Source organism: Brassica napus, chromosome A9, assembly GCF_020379485.1.
Source record: "Brassica napus cultivar Da-Ae chromosome A9, Da-Ae, whole genome shotgun sequence".
NCBI classification, from domain to species: Eukaryota; Viridiplantae; Streptophyta; class Magnoliopsida; order Brassicales; family Brassicaceae; genus Brassica; species Brassica napus.
The window spans coordinates 20,242,350-20,260,029 of NC_063442.1; the positions used below are offsets into that span (position 1 = coordinate 20,242,350).

Below are 17,680 nucleotides of genomic sequence, written 5' to 3' on the forward strand. Positions count from 1 at the left end.
ACCGGGACAAAGGCATTACCAATCTGTACCTCCAGATCTCTTCTGATACCTCCTGATCATTTTTCTGAAAGATCCACGAAGGTGAAGAATTCTGTTGAAGGTTCGATGGTCAAACAAAGCTGGTCTGTCATGATCCTAGGGAAGATACTAACTGATGCTCCTGTGTAACACATTGAATGGGGTAATTCAACACCCTTGACTACGCATGGTATCGCAAACTTCCCAGGATCACTCTTCTTCGTCAATGTGATCATGTGTTTCATCTTCTCTCTGACTTGATGAAACATTCTCCTAATGTCCTCCCCAGTTACCTTTGTTTCTCTGAAGAACATCCACAACCGGTGTGTGAAGTAAGCTTCATCAAAAGCTTTTTCGATTGGGATTCTGAAGATTCTTTTAGTGAAACCATCCATCTCCTTTTCGCTAGCTTCCCTCTAAAGGTTCTTAGGAATTTTCTCCTTTCTTTTCTTTAACCTTCTCCCTTCAGTTTCCTGATCTTCTTGAACTGGTTCTGGTGAACTATTTAAAGGGTTGGGTATTGGTTTGGGTGGGCTAGCTAATGGTTTAGGTGGTGGTCTGAGTGCAATGATATAGTCATTATCGATTGAGGGTAACCGCACTCGGTATGTCAGAGGTGCCTGTCGATCAATGGGAGGTGTGTTGTGACGATCGACGTCGGACTCACTCTGTCGATCGATGGCTGGCTTAACCGATGGATCGATTTTATCATAGAAAGGGGAGGGTAGGTGAGGATGCTTAGCTGCGAATTCTTCATGAGTCAGAATTCGAACTGCATTGCATTCAGTCGATTTAGCGGACGACGTCGCTCGATGACTGGAGTAATCCATCCATCAATCTTCGTCATGGTCTGTCAATCGATGCGAGTTCATCGACATCGGTCGACACCATTGGGATCCGCCGAGACTCATGGAGCTTTCGATTTCGAAGTCTCCTTCCTCAAGCTTTTCATTTTTCACCACTTGCCAGAAATCATCATCTATGATGGCATTTACGTGGTGTTTTCCTTTATCAGCTCCTGCCTCTCTAGCGAAAGCTGCTTGCCTCTTTATAGTCTCGCCAGTCTGAATTACTTGCGTTTCAAGTTTTCTCACCTGAGTCCCTAAGGTCTCGATTTTGGTGTTCAGATTGTTGTAGGCGGAATCTATTATACCATTGAAATCCACGGTGATTTGTTGTTGTCCCAACAGTACTCGATCAAGCATCTCTTCGATCTTGCTTTCCTGAGTCTGGGGTGGTGCATTCTGGTAGTAGGAGTTCGAGTAGCTTTTGCTGTTGTTGAAGGGTTTTTGAAATTGTGAACTCTGGTTACTTTTTTGACCATTTCCAAAGAAGTTTATGTTTCCGCCCTGGTTTCCAAATTTCTGGAATCTGGTACCTCCGATGTAGTTCACATTTTCTTCTCCTTCTGTATATGCTACTTCTCCTTCAGCTGAACAGACTTGCTTCCTAAGAAGCTCGTGCACCACATCTAACTTAGCTCTTACTTCGTCCATCTGTTCCTTCCCGATAGAGGCTACAGACTTCTTCCGTTCAGAGTCAGTGTTTTTGGTGCTGCTGCTGTTAGCAAGGTTTTCGATTAGTCTCACAGCTTCCAACGGATTCCGAGTAGTGAAGTTTCCTTCACTCGCCGTATCAAGAGCCATTTGATACTGTAAGGTGAGACCTCGGATGAAAGTGCTTACCAGCTGCACTTCGTTAAATCCGTGGTGTGGACAGTCTCGCTGGAAGAACATAAATCTAATCCACGCATCTTTGAAGGACTCTCCAGCCTCCTGCGAGAATGTGGAAATTTTGCTCCGAAGTTCTTCAGCGCGCGCCTCATCAAAGAAGTTTCGTAAGAAAGCATTCTTGATGTCGGCCCAGGATGTTAAGGATCATGTGGGTTGCTGCCTAAGCCAGTGCATCCCTTCTCCATTCAGCGTGTATCTGAAGAGCTTGCACAGCAGGTAATCTTCGGGGACTCCTTCCATCCGAATAGCAGCGATTAAATCCTCGAACCGTTCTAGATGGTCCATAGGATGCTAGTGCGGTAACCCATAGTAGGGTATCTGCGACACGAGAGTGTAGTATTGAGGCTTCAGCTCGAAATTCTGCTTCTGGATCTCCGAAAGTCGAATAGCTGATCTGTTGGAATAGTATTCATCTGGGCGATTGTAGTCAGCCAGTGGTTTCGATCGAGCGTCCTCGTCTACAGGTTGAGCAGCTCATGTAGCATCAGCATCAGGGATTACAGTCGCCTGAGCGTCTATTTTCTGACCTGTTGCATTACGCAGATGACCGTCCTGGTCATACAGGTTTCCGTTCTCGTCATGTGTTAGAATAACAACGTTTACCATTTTTGACGACACGGTATCGATCGACGTATGCGGTGTAATATCGATCGTTGTCGAACGATTAGGATCGATCGACGATGAAGGTCTGGTGTCGGTCGACGGTTGGTTGTGCGTATCGATCGACGATGAAGTTGTTGCGTCGAGCGATGTGGAACGGTGACCTCTACGGATGGTGCGTTCCAAATGAGCAGGATCGTCTGAGAACAGCAAGTTTTTCTCCTTGTTGCTTCTGGTACCGCTGGGCATGCACCTGAAAAGACAAGAAAAAGATTATGTTAGAAAGGGGGTAGAGAAGAGAATAAGAATCAATAAAACTAAATCTAATGGCGATCAAAGCTCCCCGGCAACGGCGCCAAATTTTATACCACTCAAATTAACCTAAGGGGTGTTACTCTCATCAAAAGAGGTTCAGATGTAGTACTTAGGGATCGAATCCACAAGGAGCTAGGGAACAATTAAATCTAGTGTTTATTAATTCTAAGAGTTGTAAATGTTTAAATAAAATAGCAATAGTAACAAGCGAAGTAAATAGTAAATGTAACTTGGTTGGAAATGATATTAGATGCAGGGCCACTATTCAGGTGTAGGAGATTATAATATCTATAAATGCCTATTTGTTGTATGCATGATATGTTAGAGCTCAACCGCTTAACTCAGTGATCAGCTGTCACATGTTTCACTGGTTAACAAGCTAGATCTCGTGTCTCAACGGTTAGTATGTCGACAACGAAAGAGTGTCGATCGATGGTCCTATTGGGACGTCGACCGATAGTCAGTTGAGGACATCGATCGACGGGTTCTAGCCAGGCCTATGCGCGAGTATGATATGCCCTATTAAGATACTAAATTGGCGGTTAGCCCTCTCTAGTAGTCCTAATATGATAGATAGATGTCAGGATGGGATAACAAGGGTGCTTGAGTATGCAATCCTATGATCATGTTCTAGTTAGCAAGGTTAAAACAAGCAATGAATACAAATCTATCATGAATATCACAACAAGGCAGATCTATAGTTTGGGGCTAATCCCACAAACCTATCTGAACCCTGGATCTAATAAATGAACTACTCAGACATAGCAAAGCAATTCATGACAATGAAGAAATGGAAATTCATAGTATAGATGAAAAGAAATGAAAACAAGGAGTTTCAATCACAAGTGATCTTCTCTCCTAAACTCTCTCTCTCTCTCTCTCTCTCTCCCTCTCAAAGTAAAACTGTAACCAAAAAGCTCTCTCTGCCGTCAAAACACTTAGGCAGTATATAATCTACTAAGTTAAAAATTCGTCAGGGCATTTTCGTAATATGGCTTGGACTTGGGCTTCAAGTCCGCTGGATCCAAAATGTCGCTTGTCCAATGTCTCGACATCGATCGATGGTACTTTTGTACATCAATCGATATTAATCTTCATTTGTCGAGGCATCTCATGGTGTTGATCGAGAGCACTGGATGTGCATCGATCGATTGGTCTGCCTCTCGTCGACCTCTACATGGTCAGCTCGGATGAAATGTCCTTTAAGCTCCAAAATGCTCCAAAGTCGTAGCTTTACTCCGAAATGCACCTGAACCTGAAAACATACCTAGAAGATTAGAAAACATAGATATATATATAGTAAACACCTATATACCATGGATGAAAACGGGTCAAATCCAAGGTATATCAGTATTCCTTCATTCAATCCCAAACCCTAAAACTATACCATATACCCTAAACACAGTAAAATCAGCATGGAGGTAATTATTATACACTAAAATACATTTACTACTAATTCACTCACGTACATAACACTAATTAACAGATGCGTTCACTCACGTATAAATACTAATACTCACTAGCACATCATGTATATGTAGTTTAACAATTGTGTTACTGTTTTTGATTCAATATTTTACAAATAAAAAGAGTTTATTTGTCGAGGCATCTCATGGTGTCGATCGAGAGCACTGGATGTGCATCGATCGATTGGTCTGCCTCTCGTCGACCTCTACATGGTCAGCTCGGATGAAATGTCCTTTAAGCTCCAAAATGCGCCAAAGTCATAGCTTTACTCCGAAATACACCTGAACCTGAAAACATACCTAGAAGATTAGAAAACATAGATATATATATAGTAAAACACCTATATACCATGGATGAAAACGGGTCAAATCCAAGGTATATCAGTATTCTTTCATTTAATCCCAAACCCTAAAACTATACCATATACCCTAAACACAGTAAAATCAGCATGGAGGTAACTATTATACACTAAAATACATTTACTACTAATTCACTCACGTACATAACACTAATTAACAGATGCGTTCACTCACGTATAAATACTAATACTCACTAGCACATCATGTATATGTAGTTTAACAATTGTGTTACTGTTTTTGATTCAATATTTTACAAATAAAAAGAGTTTACTTTTGGAGGGGTTTTCTTTGAATCTTCCATGTATTTCAAAAATAACTAAAAATTATTTTTGAAGGTATTCCTAAAAGTTAATGAACTTCACCCTCGAATTTTGGAGAGAAGATCACTTGTGATTGGAACTCCTTGTTTTCATTATTTTCATCTATACTATGAATTTCCATTTCTTCATTGTCATGAATTGCTTTGCTATGTCTGAGTTGTTCATTTATTAGATCCAGGGTTCAGATATGTTTGTGGGATTAGCCCCAAACTATAGATCTGCCTTGTTGTGATATTCATGATAGATTTGTATTCATTGCTTGTTTTAGCCTTGCTAACTAGAACATGATCATAGGATTACATACTCAAGCACCCTTGTTATCCCATCATGACATCTATCTATCATATTAGGACTGCTAGAGAGGGCTAACCACCAATTTAGTATCTTAATAGGGCATATCATACTCGCGCATAGGCCTGGCTAGAACCTGTCGATCGATGTCCTCAACTGACTATTGGTCGACCAAGGAAAAGGTGTATCGGTCGACGTCCCAATAGGACCATCGATCGACACTCTTTCGTTGTCGACATACTAACCGTTGAGACACGAGATCTAGCTTGTTAACCAGTGAAACATGCGACAGCTGATCACTAAGTTAAGCGGTTGAGCTCTAACATATCATGCATGCAACAAATAGGCATCTATAGATATTATAATCTCCAACACCTGAATAGTGGCCATGCATCTAATATCATTTCCAACCAAGTTACATTTACTATTTACTTCGCTTGTTACTATTGCTATTTTATTTAAACATTTACAAATCTTAGAATTAATAAACACTTGAAACAAGTATCCATTGTCTTATAAGATGTTGATACTTTTATATGAAAATGTGAAAACGAAGGTAGTTGTAACTAATCTAGTAAAGAAAAAGCCACATAAAAGTGAGAAAGCACGGCAAGGCCACAGCCAGTATAAGGCAGTGGAAAACAACTATCAATAATATCCATTTTCGAGAACACTATTTAATGGTCAAAGGGAAAGTTCATGCTTTTTTCAAACAAATTTGAAAGTTGGGGATTTCAGTGATAATTTTCCCAATAATCTTCATCTATATTTAAACATGTTTTGGCTCTTCATATATCTTCATCAATATCTATCTCTTAAATATTAATTATCTTTGACCCGACAGAATTTTCTATGTTACTAAACTTTCTTCATGGTCGATTGGAGGTTGCTTTCCCTACCAGATGAACTGCAAGAGAAAGTTCTCCAACTAGTGGCTGCAGGATCCATCTCAGATCTTGCCGCTGTCAAATTAACCTGGAAGCAACTTAAGGAGGTTTCGGAACGAACGTCAGTCTATGCCGCCTTTAACCTAGTAAACTTCCCTTTCCCATTGTTGGCTCGGATGCCTGCAATGTTTTATGTAGAGTGTTATTTTTTATGTAGAGTGTTATCGTCACGGTAACCCGGATGCAATCTACTTAAAGTTTATGTTTCTTGCATATCTTATTATGTAATTCCGACCTTTTTAATAAAGAGAATCTTGTGTTTTCGCAAATCATATTATGTAATGCTTTTTTTTTAAATGTTTTCCTTCAAAAATGAGTTAATAGATAGTGTTTTTTCATCCATATGAAGAAATCATACAAACTATTCCTTAACTTTAATTGGTTTCAATTTCTTTGATATTTAGCTATAAAATATGAGATCAAAGTTTTCATAGAATAAGTATTATAAGAATTTAAATGTTTGATTTTAGTTTAAGAATTTTAGGAATATTTTAGGAATAAAAATTATAAAACCCTATAATTGAGGTGATAGTTTTATTTAGACAGCCAATGCTACGATTTACACCGCTTTGAAAGTTGATTTGACAAGAAGTAGAAGTAGGAGTAAAAAATGTATTTGATATAGTTTAGTTCACTTGGTTGGAGTTATATATTGTTGGTGCTTTTATATGAAAATGTGAAAACGAAGGGAATTGTAACATATATTGTCAGAAAAAACCACATAATACCGAGAAGGCATGGCAAGGCCACAACCAGTTTACTACAGTGGAGAACATATACCGAGAATGTTTGTTTTCGAGAACACTAATATTATAAGAATTTAAATTTTTAATAATTTACAATATATGACATGCAGTACAACTTTTTAAAACGAATAAATTTCAAATTTGGTTGGGAAAATCATAAATTTTCCCATGGACCTATTATAGCACCAATTACCTTAAAGTATCAAATTAATTTGACTGAACCAATTTTAAGACGTCGTCACTTCGGTTAACAGATAAATTAGACAGGGTTAATTTCTGTTTATAATCGCTGGAATCCAAATGACCTCGTTTTGTCAACCATAATTCCCCCAATTCTCCAACATTTATTCCTATTTCTCTCAACATCGAAAAACAGAAAATCACTTCAAAGTTTTGTCTTGATTTAATGATGAGTTCATCTTCGGAAGTACAATATAGAGGAGGAGTTCGTGGGTTCCCAACGAAATGTGTCTGTTGATTACGTGTTGTACCTTTACTATCGAAGACACAAGAGAATCCAGAAAGACCTTTCTACCATTGTATAAGCAAAAAGGAGGTAAGCTTCCTCCTAACTTGTTTTTGTTATTTAGACAGAAAGATATCTAATTGGGTCATGAATTAGGGGCATTTTTTAAGTGGATTGACGATGTTGTATGTAATGCTATTCCAAAAATCAAAATCCTTGACAGGGAGATTACTAAGACCAAAACCGAGGTTGATGAGTTAAAGACTTTGATTGAAGATTTGAAGAAAGATGTAGCAAGCAGCAAGATAGAAATCAGGAATTGGAAAGCTTTGATGGCAGTGTGCCTTTTGTTTGTTTTATGGATTTGTTGTTAGTAGAACATGGTAGATCCAAAATTATTTAAACATGGTAGATCCAATATTATTTAAACATGGTAGATCCAAAATTAAACATCACCAAACCATAACAGAACGAGGTCGTTTAGGTTTAACATCGACAACCATAACACCAAATATTATAGAAGTAGCAATCTAGAAACAAGATCATATCACCTCTTCTTTCTCAATCTTGTTGAGAATAACATGGCAGAAACCAAGTCAATATCAACAACAGACGGTGATAGACTAATCTCTTCAATGAACCATTCTTGGCAGAAAACCAAGTCAGTATCAGCAACAGACGGTGGTAGACTAATCTCTTCAATGAACTATTCTTCTCTTGGAGATTCTATTTCGTCAGGCAAAGAAATGTCATCAGATTCTTCGTCATGCTCAATGAGAGCATAAATACGTTTGACACCAACATCGTTTCCCTGTGGATCAAACACAGTAATATCTTCACCGACTCGTGTCAAGAGATTTCTAGATTTTGGGCCACTAGGTCTCCTGCAATAGCAATGCCATTATGTTTCTCTTGGATAGCCTGGAATAGAAGACAAAGTTAGATCAAGAAACAAAACCACAACATGCATGATTCAATATTATCTGACCTGGCAAATCACGAGGAGATATTGAGATGATGTGGTCACACTCTTCAGGTATGATGAGCGCTTTCATTGGTTGTCCTAGAACTTTGTTTTTCAGATAATTGTTTGCCATCATATCATCTGATGGACGAAGCCTGCAGCCGACATGGTAAAACCTAAGACAATGGTTCGACCAAGACATCATCAGTGGCCAAGACTTCTCAAGAAACATATAGATAGGCATTTAGATAGAAAATCACTTCTTTAAGGTGTTGAAGAATTTGATGAATGGTTCGACTAGTTTAAGATCTGTTTTGACTTTATCATCAATCTTGGCACTGGTACGAGGTTTGTGTGCAATGTTGCAATCGTCAGTTTGGAGCTCTTCGAGATTTTGTTTCTTGAACTCGGGCTCATAGAAGAGTAATAGAATCAAGAACAGTGGTTGAGAGAATTAGAAAAGCATAGGAATCTGAAACTTTGAAAATGATAAACCCTAATTATAAAAACATCACAAGTACACGTACCGAGAGGAGAATTTGAGTTTAAATATTTCTTTTCTGCCATGAGAGGAGGTTGTTTAGCTTGTTGTTTCATGTAATAAAAGGTGTCTATGTTTGAGGAGTTGTTGAGCTAGTTGTTCTACACTCCTCTCTAGTAAAATACGATTTTCTAAGGAAATATTCGCTATTATGTGTAGTTTATGAAGGAATTAATAGTCATTTTATCAAAAAGAAATAATAGCCATGAATAATTATAATGTATTTTTATTGATCCCTTTTTATTTGCTATTAATCACAATGGGTCCCACGTCATACGGAAACCGCAAAATTACTTGTTGTTTTGTGTGTTCTTAATTAGAATGACATTGAATTCTTTAATAATAGATAACTTTATTGTGAACTTAGGTCGGTTTATTAAAAATTAAATTGTTTCAAAATTAAATTTTTTGAATTTATTTCTTAATCAATACAATAATCGTTAAATTCTTTATATTTGTTATATAACTTTATTTATATAGTTATACATTATAATGGCAGATGATTTAAAAACATAAATTGTTTGTTTTGAAAAGGAACCTAAATAGTTTGTTTATTTATTTATGGTATGTGTAATAATATTATCATATAACAACTTTTCATTTCTACATTTTTGTTAAATTATTTATGATATGTGTAATAATATTAACATATAATAGCCTTTAATTTCTACATTGGATTTGGAGGTGTTGAAAAGATTCAACACTGGATTAAATCTTTATTTTTTCATCATTGTAACGTTCACCAATTGAAGGAGGTGTCATACATATTAATCATTGTAACGTCCACCAATTAAAGGAGGTGTCATATCGAAAGCCCTAATTCCTCCTCTGCGTGTTTGGGTATAATAGTCTACAAAACATAATAGTCAAATTTGAAGAAATACTGTTCAATTCTACAAAATTTGAAGAAATGAAGAAAAAAATGAAGTACCAATGAAGTAAAAAATGAAGTAAAAAGTGGAAAATGAAGCACTAAGGCTATGATTTATAGATCCTAATGTTGGGGTTAGTATGTATTGTTATTCCTAAATTTACCCAGTTATACATAGCAAGGCAAAAGCCAGGTTACGACAACGGATTTAAAATGTCCAGTTCTTCATTTTTTTAACATTAACTTTTTAATTTACAAACTAATTCTTAATTTTATACAGCTAAGGCTATGATTTATGGATCCTAATGTTGGGGTTAGTACCTAATGTTATACCTAAATTTACCCAGTTATTCATAGCAAGGCAAAAGCCGGGTCACGGCAGCAGATTAAAAATGTTTAGTTCTTCATTTTTTGAAGATTAAGAGCATCTATAATGGTTAACTTCATTTTTTCTAAAAATAAGCAACATGCTCTCTAAAAAATGGTTTGCTTCATATATTTCTTCAAAATAGAGTATTCTACGTATATTCTACCACCACTTTATAATTAATTATTAATACTACCTTATACTTTTTCAAATTTGCCAATTTTACCCATGTGTTTTGTTTTAACATTAATTCCACCCAATTACTATTTATTAAAAATTAATAATTATTATATAATACAATTATTACACATAACATAAATAAATAAACAAAAGATTTTATAAAAAGCACTAAATACATATATATCTCTTAAGTGATTAAAAATATTTTAAAACAAAAAAAATGATCTTATTTTATTCAAAATTCTTCTAAATCGAACATAAAATTCTTAGAAATCAATAATTTAATATTCTTCGTTATTAACATTCAATTAGATTAAAGTAATAATGTAAAATTTGAAATTAATTGGATGACATTAATATTTTTAATTTGTTTAAGTAAAAAATAACAATAAATAAAAGTTAAGGAATAGTTTGTAAATAAAAGAGTTCATCTTCAAAAAATGAACAACTGAACAGTATTTCTCCAAATTTGAAGAAATATTGTTCAATTCTTTAAAATTTGAAGAAATGAAGAAAAAAATGAAGATAAAAATGAAGTACCAATGGAGTAAAAAATGAAGCAAAAAGTGAAAAATGAAACACCATTGGAGATGCTCTAACTTTTTAATTTACAAATTAATCCTTAACTTTTTATTTAATTGTTATTTGTACACAAAATTGGTAATAAGTGTTAATGTCACCCAATTTGCTTCAAGGTTTATATATTACTTTATTGTCATGTGTAATAATTGTAGCATATTAATACTCTTTAAGTTCTACATTGAAATTGTAGCTTTATTTTTTCACAATCAAAATACTTCCAGTGTTAAAGATCTGAAGTATTTCCTAGTATTTTTAGTGTTACGCATTTCCTAGTATTTTCAGTGTTACAATGCTAGTATATCCAGTATTATAATGATAGTATTTCCTAGTATTTTCAGTCTTACAATGCTAGTATGTCATAGTAATACCAGTGTTACATTGCAAAGTATTTCCAGTATCGTTACACTGAAAATACGTAACATTATAGGCACACAGACCTCTCGATATCAGCAAATGAGATTAGTTCGTGAATTTTTCTTTTTTTTTTTTGCTTCTCGGGTCTCAGACGGTCTGTGGCTCTATGATAGTGTTTCAAAGTATTACCAGTGTCGCAGAACGTTTTTCATAGGTTTTTTAAGCGGATTCTCATGACACATTCATTTCTGGAACGAATTGGTCAACAAGAGATGGATCTAGCTAACCATCAGGAGGAAAATATTCCTTTTAATGTGCATGATGCTACATCTATTCTCGAGTTTTCTTCGTTGCAAATGTTTTCGATGCTTTTCCGTGACTCACTTGGTACAACGGAAACTGAAAGAAATGCTTTGGTGATTGAAGATTTCTCGTAGAAAATTTTAAACGAAAATGGCTCTCTAAAGCCAGAAAAGGATTCAATACTTTGGCTAATCGTCGAGTTTCTGTTTGATATTGGTATAGGTTTTCTGTACGCATGATTGCGACAAGAAATGATGTATAGTTTTTGAGATTATGTTCGTAATCGTCTGGATAAGCTGCCAGCGGTTAGACGAATTTTAGATTGTCGTTTGCCTATTAGGGACGATTTGCTTTGATAAAATCGTTTTCTTGACAATTTGCAAAAGTTTTTTGAAGATTGGGAGTATACGAGTTTAGTATACGTACCTACTCCCCCTTTTTTTTTTTTACCGAAAGAAAACGGTTGAACCGATACTTTGAAGGGTTGTGTACGTTTCTTCTTCTGAGGTTTGGAATGATCAATAATTCGTGACGATTTAAAGACGACGTTTGACTGTGATTTGGTTGTTTCAACGTTGACGACTTGGAATATGTCGGTTCCGAGAAAATTACCAGAAACGAATCGGTCTTAAGACGACGTTGATGTCTCTAGTTTTTTCTCTCCTTAGGAAGCGAGCTTGATATGCGTGGCGATCGTTTCTCGATTTTCGGAGAGTTTAGATCGGTTTGCAAGATCTGGATGAACAGTTATGGAATGATATATCGAGAAAGGAAAAACCGCCTAAGACTTAGTTCGCTAGACTATCCACCTAGGTTTTACGTTCCCTAAAGTTCTATGGCAGTCTCAAAGGCGTTTTTAGTTCTTAGTAATTTCCTACGAAAATTCCAAGTCTAATTTCAAAAATTTCAAGTCGTAAATACCTTAGTTCTCTCGAAGATGCAGTTTTGTATCTTCTCAGTTTTGCTTGCTTATTTCCCCTTGCTCTTCTCGTGTATGTTCGCCATTTTCGATATTGGTGTTTATCCTTTGAAACTTGATATTTATCTTCCAAACTTGACTGTTATCTTCTCCTTAGATACGACGTCAATTTTTATAAAAAGGTTCAACGTAATCGTATAGTTGAGGTGGCTAAGGTTTTAAGTTAACCGTTGCCGTTTTATACGATTAATTTGAATTCATGCGAGAAAACTAGTCTTTGCGGGGGTTTTTTTTATCGTAAAGTTTCAATGGTAACTCCAATCAAGACGAAACAAGAGACGTTTCGATCGAGATTTGAAGGAGAACACAAAAATGGAGGTATGGCCGAGTAGGAGCAAGCATAGGAGTTTAGACGAGTCTTACTTGTTTTCGTCGTAAAATCTCAACGGAAATTCCGATTGAGACAAAACGAAAAGCATTTCGATCGGGATTCAAAATAGAACGCAAAGGAGGACCCATTTGAGGCCTGACAGGTCGCTACATAGCGAGTGGAGGTCTGACAGGTCGCTACGTAGCGAGTAAAAGTAAGCCAAGACGAGTCCAACTTATTTTAGTCGTAAAGTCTCAACGGGAACTCCGATTGAGACGAAACGAAAAGCATTTCGATCGGGATTCAAAAGAGAACGCACAGGAGGAGCTTTTTGAGGCCTGACAGGTCGCTATGTAGCGAGCTTTGGTCTGACAGGTCGCTACGTAGCGAGTAGAAGCAAACCAAGAAGAGTCCTACTTGTTTTCGTCGTAAAATCTCAACGGAAACTCCGACTGAGACAACGAAAAGAATTTCGATGAGAATTCAAAAGAGAACGCAAAGGAGGACCCTTTTGAGACCTGACAGGTCGCTACGTAGCGAGTGGAGGTCTGACAGGTCGCTACGTAGCGAGTAGAAGTAAGCCGAGACGAGTCCTACTTGTTTTCGTCGTAAAATCTGAACGGAAACTCCGATTGAGACGAAACGAAAAGCGTTTCAATGAGGATTCAAAATAGAATGCAAAGTAGGACCCTTTTAGGCCTGAGAGGTTGCTACGTAGCGAGTGGAGAGTTGGTTTGAGCTCGGTTGCTATGTAGCGACCGAGCTGTGTGCGTGCTCGGTCGCTACGTAGCGACCAAGCTGTGTGCGTGCTCGGTCGCTACGTAGCGACCGAGCTGTGTACGCGTTTGGTCGCTACGTAGTGATCGAGCTTAGCTGGAGCTCGGTCGCTATGTAGTAACCAAGCCGTGTGCGTGCTCGGTCGCTACGTAGCGACCGAGTTGTGTGCATGCTCGATCGCTGCGTAGAGACCGATCTTTGTGTGTGCTCGGTCGCTACGTAGCGATCGATCTGTGTGCGTGCTCGGTCGCTACGTAGCGATCGAATTGTATATGTGCTCGGTCGCTACGTAGCGACCGAGCTGTGTAATCGATTTGTTGCGCTTCCTTTTTCCTCGATTAACCTAGGGGTTTTCTGCATTTTTTGGGAGAACAAGTTTTACCCTTCCGAAATGTTTTCGGAAAACGTGTTTTGGTAAAACCCTTACGCATTGAGATTTTTTTTGTTCGGTAATGAGCCAAACTTATGATAAGATTTATCATTTCCTTTTATGTTTAGAAAGAGAAATCGCGAGCTCGTTTCATTGCACTTCCTATGGCGAAAAGTCGCAGCAAGGTTTTTAATTTTTTCAAGAACTGTGGCTTTTGCGTAGGCGTTTGCCATAGGTGCAGTGGCGGCTGGGGCTTTCTTACCATCGTTATTGCAAACTGCGATTTTGTCGTTCGTATTTCCTGACATTGTTTTGATCAAGCGTTTTATGGCTGAGAGTTAGATTGATCCGTACCCCCCCTCCTTCTAGCGCCAATCTGTGGGAACCGAAATTCGCACTGTCGATTTTTGTTTAAATTAGGAAAGTAGGAGAACCCTAGTTTCCCAGAGGTCCCGGATATCTGCTAATACCACACGCTAAGCAATCAGAACACGAGATAACGACGATAAAGTTTAAGAAATCGTAAAAAGAGAGCAAAGAGAAGTCTTATTTCGAATTTGCGTATGAGCGTTTCCAACAAGGTATAAGCCTGGGCTCGAAAGCTGTCGGCGAGATTCCTAGTTCTAACAACCCTAAGACGGCTAAACCTAATTGAGTCACAGCTCGAAATAACAAAAACGGAAAGTTGCCTAATTGCTCTTAAGTGATGAGAAAATCCCTCCTCCGTGTCTCTCACCTAGGACTCCTTATATACTCGCTCCTAGCTCGGTTTACGCTTTTTTCCTTCTGCCCTTAAGCCGTCATAGCTTAAAATGGAGATATTCCATTTTTCCCGATCTTCGTAATTATCTTCGAAAACTTCGTATTTATTCGCGGAAACTTGACATTTATCTTTCCTAACGAACCAAGCATAAACCGTCCTACGGTTTATGGGTTTTGGTTAAGAAATCGTAATTGGGCTTTGAGTCACGTCTTAGGTCTCTTTGGGTCGTTTTTTGTCTCAAAACGTTTATTACGGCTTCTTTCGATAAAAACGAACTTTCCGCGGTTTTTATCGTAAAGTTTGATTGATGACTTCAAATGACTAGAAACATGAAATGGGTTTGCTACGGTGTTCGGGAAATAGCATTAAAGAATAGACAAGAATGCATGGATTCGTGTCGTATCGACGTTTTGGAAAAGCTCGATCGCTTCATAACGATCGAAACGTGCACGTGCTCGGTCACTACGTACCGACCAAGCTTGGCTCGAGCTCGTTCGCTACGTAGCTACCGAGCTTGGCTCGAGCTCGGTCGCTACGTAGCGACCGAGCGGTACGCGTGCTCGGTCGCTACGTAGCGACCAAGCTTGGCTAGAGCGCGATCGCTACGTAGTGACAGAGCAGTGTGCATGCTTGGTCACTGCGTAGCGATCTTGCTTGGCTTGTCCATGGTCCGATCGCCATATTCAAGCTCGTCCGTGGCTGGTTTAGATACGTGTCCATTGCCTTCGGACAATCGGTATTTAGTGGTTCGATTGAGATTTGAACAAGATTTTACCGCAAGGCTCTTCGTAAAGATTTCTTTATGAAGATTATTTTTCTTAAAAATGTTCTGCCAATTTTTACGGACTTTCAGACATTGATTCCGTCGTGACCGATTTTGACCCCAACAGTTCTAGCGAGTGGCTTGGCAAGTTAGACAAGTTAGGTAAGTTAGCGGAATTAATGGTTTAAAAGGTCAGTCGTAAGTGGTCTTCTCGCTTTTCTAAGAGTGGAATGCGATAAGATTGGGGCTGCGCCTTATGACGACTGCCTATGTACCCTTGTTGAAGGGATCAAGTCTTTCGTAGTTCGTTTTGAGTTAAGGTTCTAATGACATGTTTTTCAGCGAGACCTTTACGGTCTAGTTTATATGTAGAGGTTATCAGGCATGTTGCTGCCGATGGCATTTTATATCAGTGTAGAGGGAAGACTACGAGTTGGCATCCCGTAATCTAACTCTGTGTGAACTGCTATATCCGTGATCTGTTTCGAGAGTTTTCTGCAGTGCGTAAACTTGCTAGATTTTTTAAGACGTTCAAATATTAGCCAAGAGACAAATTTCGGGATCTCGTATCAGGGTGTTTGATACTATGCCTAGAGACGTTAGAGACCAGTGTGATGGGTTTAGGGCAAGACCTAGGTATAATCACAGCTTTAGGAGGTGTGATGACTACTTCGACTTACGTTTCCCATATCGTTTTCGACCTGATTCCGTCCCGCTTTAAAGTCCGTGATATGTTCTCGGCTTACGTGACTTGTATGGTAGGAATCAAGCATCTCTTCGAGGACAATTTTTAAGTCTCCCGAAAGTGCTGACTAAAATTTTGGATTTTTTATATAGCACTATTACCCTTGCGTCAGTGTTCGAGAGCTATCTCTACGAGATGGCTTAGTCTGTTTAGAACGTTGAGAGTTTGTTGTGATCAGCAACAAACTTAACGTTAGATATTACCATTTTTGACTTTTTGCGAAGAATACGTGTTTGAGAAGATGTTAGTGCGTATGACTGTTTGGTCTTCCAAGAAGGTGTTTTTATCGAGGAAGGTATTTTTCTCGAAAAAAACTTATTCTTCAAGCGTCTATGACGTCTTGCGATACTGAAGGTTTGTTTTTCTTTTGCATGCCGCGTTTTCGTGGTTGAAAAGTGCGGGCTTGAAGATATTTCGCGGTGTTGCAAGAGTTTAGTCTTAACCTACGTCGGAGAAACATTTTTGGTTTGTCTGCGGATGTTTGCAGTCAAAACTGTTATTGCTGTTAGGATGCTAATAGTTTGATTTGAAATCGATGAATTAGGACCGAGGCGTCGCGTAAATTTGTCCATTAGAAAAAGTGTTTTCCTTCATAGTGTTTTGTGAAGTGTTGGCCTTCCAAGATCTATTTCGTGCATTTTTTAGGATGTTTCATATAGCCCTAGGAGCTTTGTTACGAATTTTTCCTTACATGCCGCATATTATGGGAAAAACATAGCAGGCTTAGAGTGAATTATGAAATGTATCGAACTGGTCGATTGTCGACAAATTTAGGTTTTCCGTTAACCGTTTGGTTGTTAGGACTGAGTTTCGTTACGAAGATTTTATCATATAAGTTTTTACTGTGGGTTATACGATAATTATACTCTTAATAGTCACGAGACGTTTTTAGACAAATCGTAGATTGTTGTTTAGCCGTTAAGTGATGGAGCGATGGTTTCTCAAATAGTTTGGCTTGGTGTGAAGGATCTGTTCACTCAGATAGCCAAGGACGCTGTAGGTCAAGGATTAGACCACGGTACTTTCGTGTTAACATTAAGGTCATGTTAGTTTATAATCGTCCTTAAAGGGGATGCCAAATTCTGGTTTGGAATTTTACTAAAAGGCGTAATTGACCGAGGGCCAAAGAGCGTTTGTCGAGATAGATAGGCCAAGTTTGCTAGAGTTATCCATCTTAAGATGGCCGATAGTCGTAGAATACGATTCTCTGCTCTAGGTTTCAGTTACGACAAATGTTTCGTATAATGTTACCTATAGTCTTATGAAAATTGATTTGTTTTTGTCTGAGGAAGACGAAGCTTAAGAGGTTTAATACAGAACCAGTGCAAAGTCAGCTGCGGGATGATTGCCTTCTCGGATGTGACCGAGGAAAAAGAAAGGCAGAAGCCAGCGAGCCGCATGGCTATTAGATCGTAATGCGAAGAGAAAAGTTTAGACTGATCATCCAAAGTCAGATCTTACAGCTTTGTGTTTGCTATACAAAATATAATTCTTTGTAAAACCAGTTATGTTTACTTTCTAAAGTTTCTTCGTAAGACTTGATCTGATT

The 17,680-nt window shown here is 38.0% G+C and overlaps 1 non-coding gene across 1 annotated transcript; it reads left to right on the forward strand.

Moving 5' to 3' along the window:
- The first annotated feature begins 1,719 nt into the window (after positions 1-1,719).
- Positions 1,720-1,825, forward strand: LOC125578773. Its single transcript, XR_007316856.1, has one exon. It is a non-coding gene; the product is annotated as a small nucleolar RNA R71 (small nucleolar RNA).
- Positions 1,826-17,680: the final 15,855 nt, after the last annotated feature.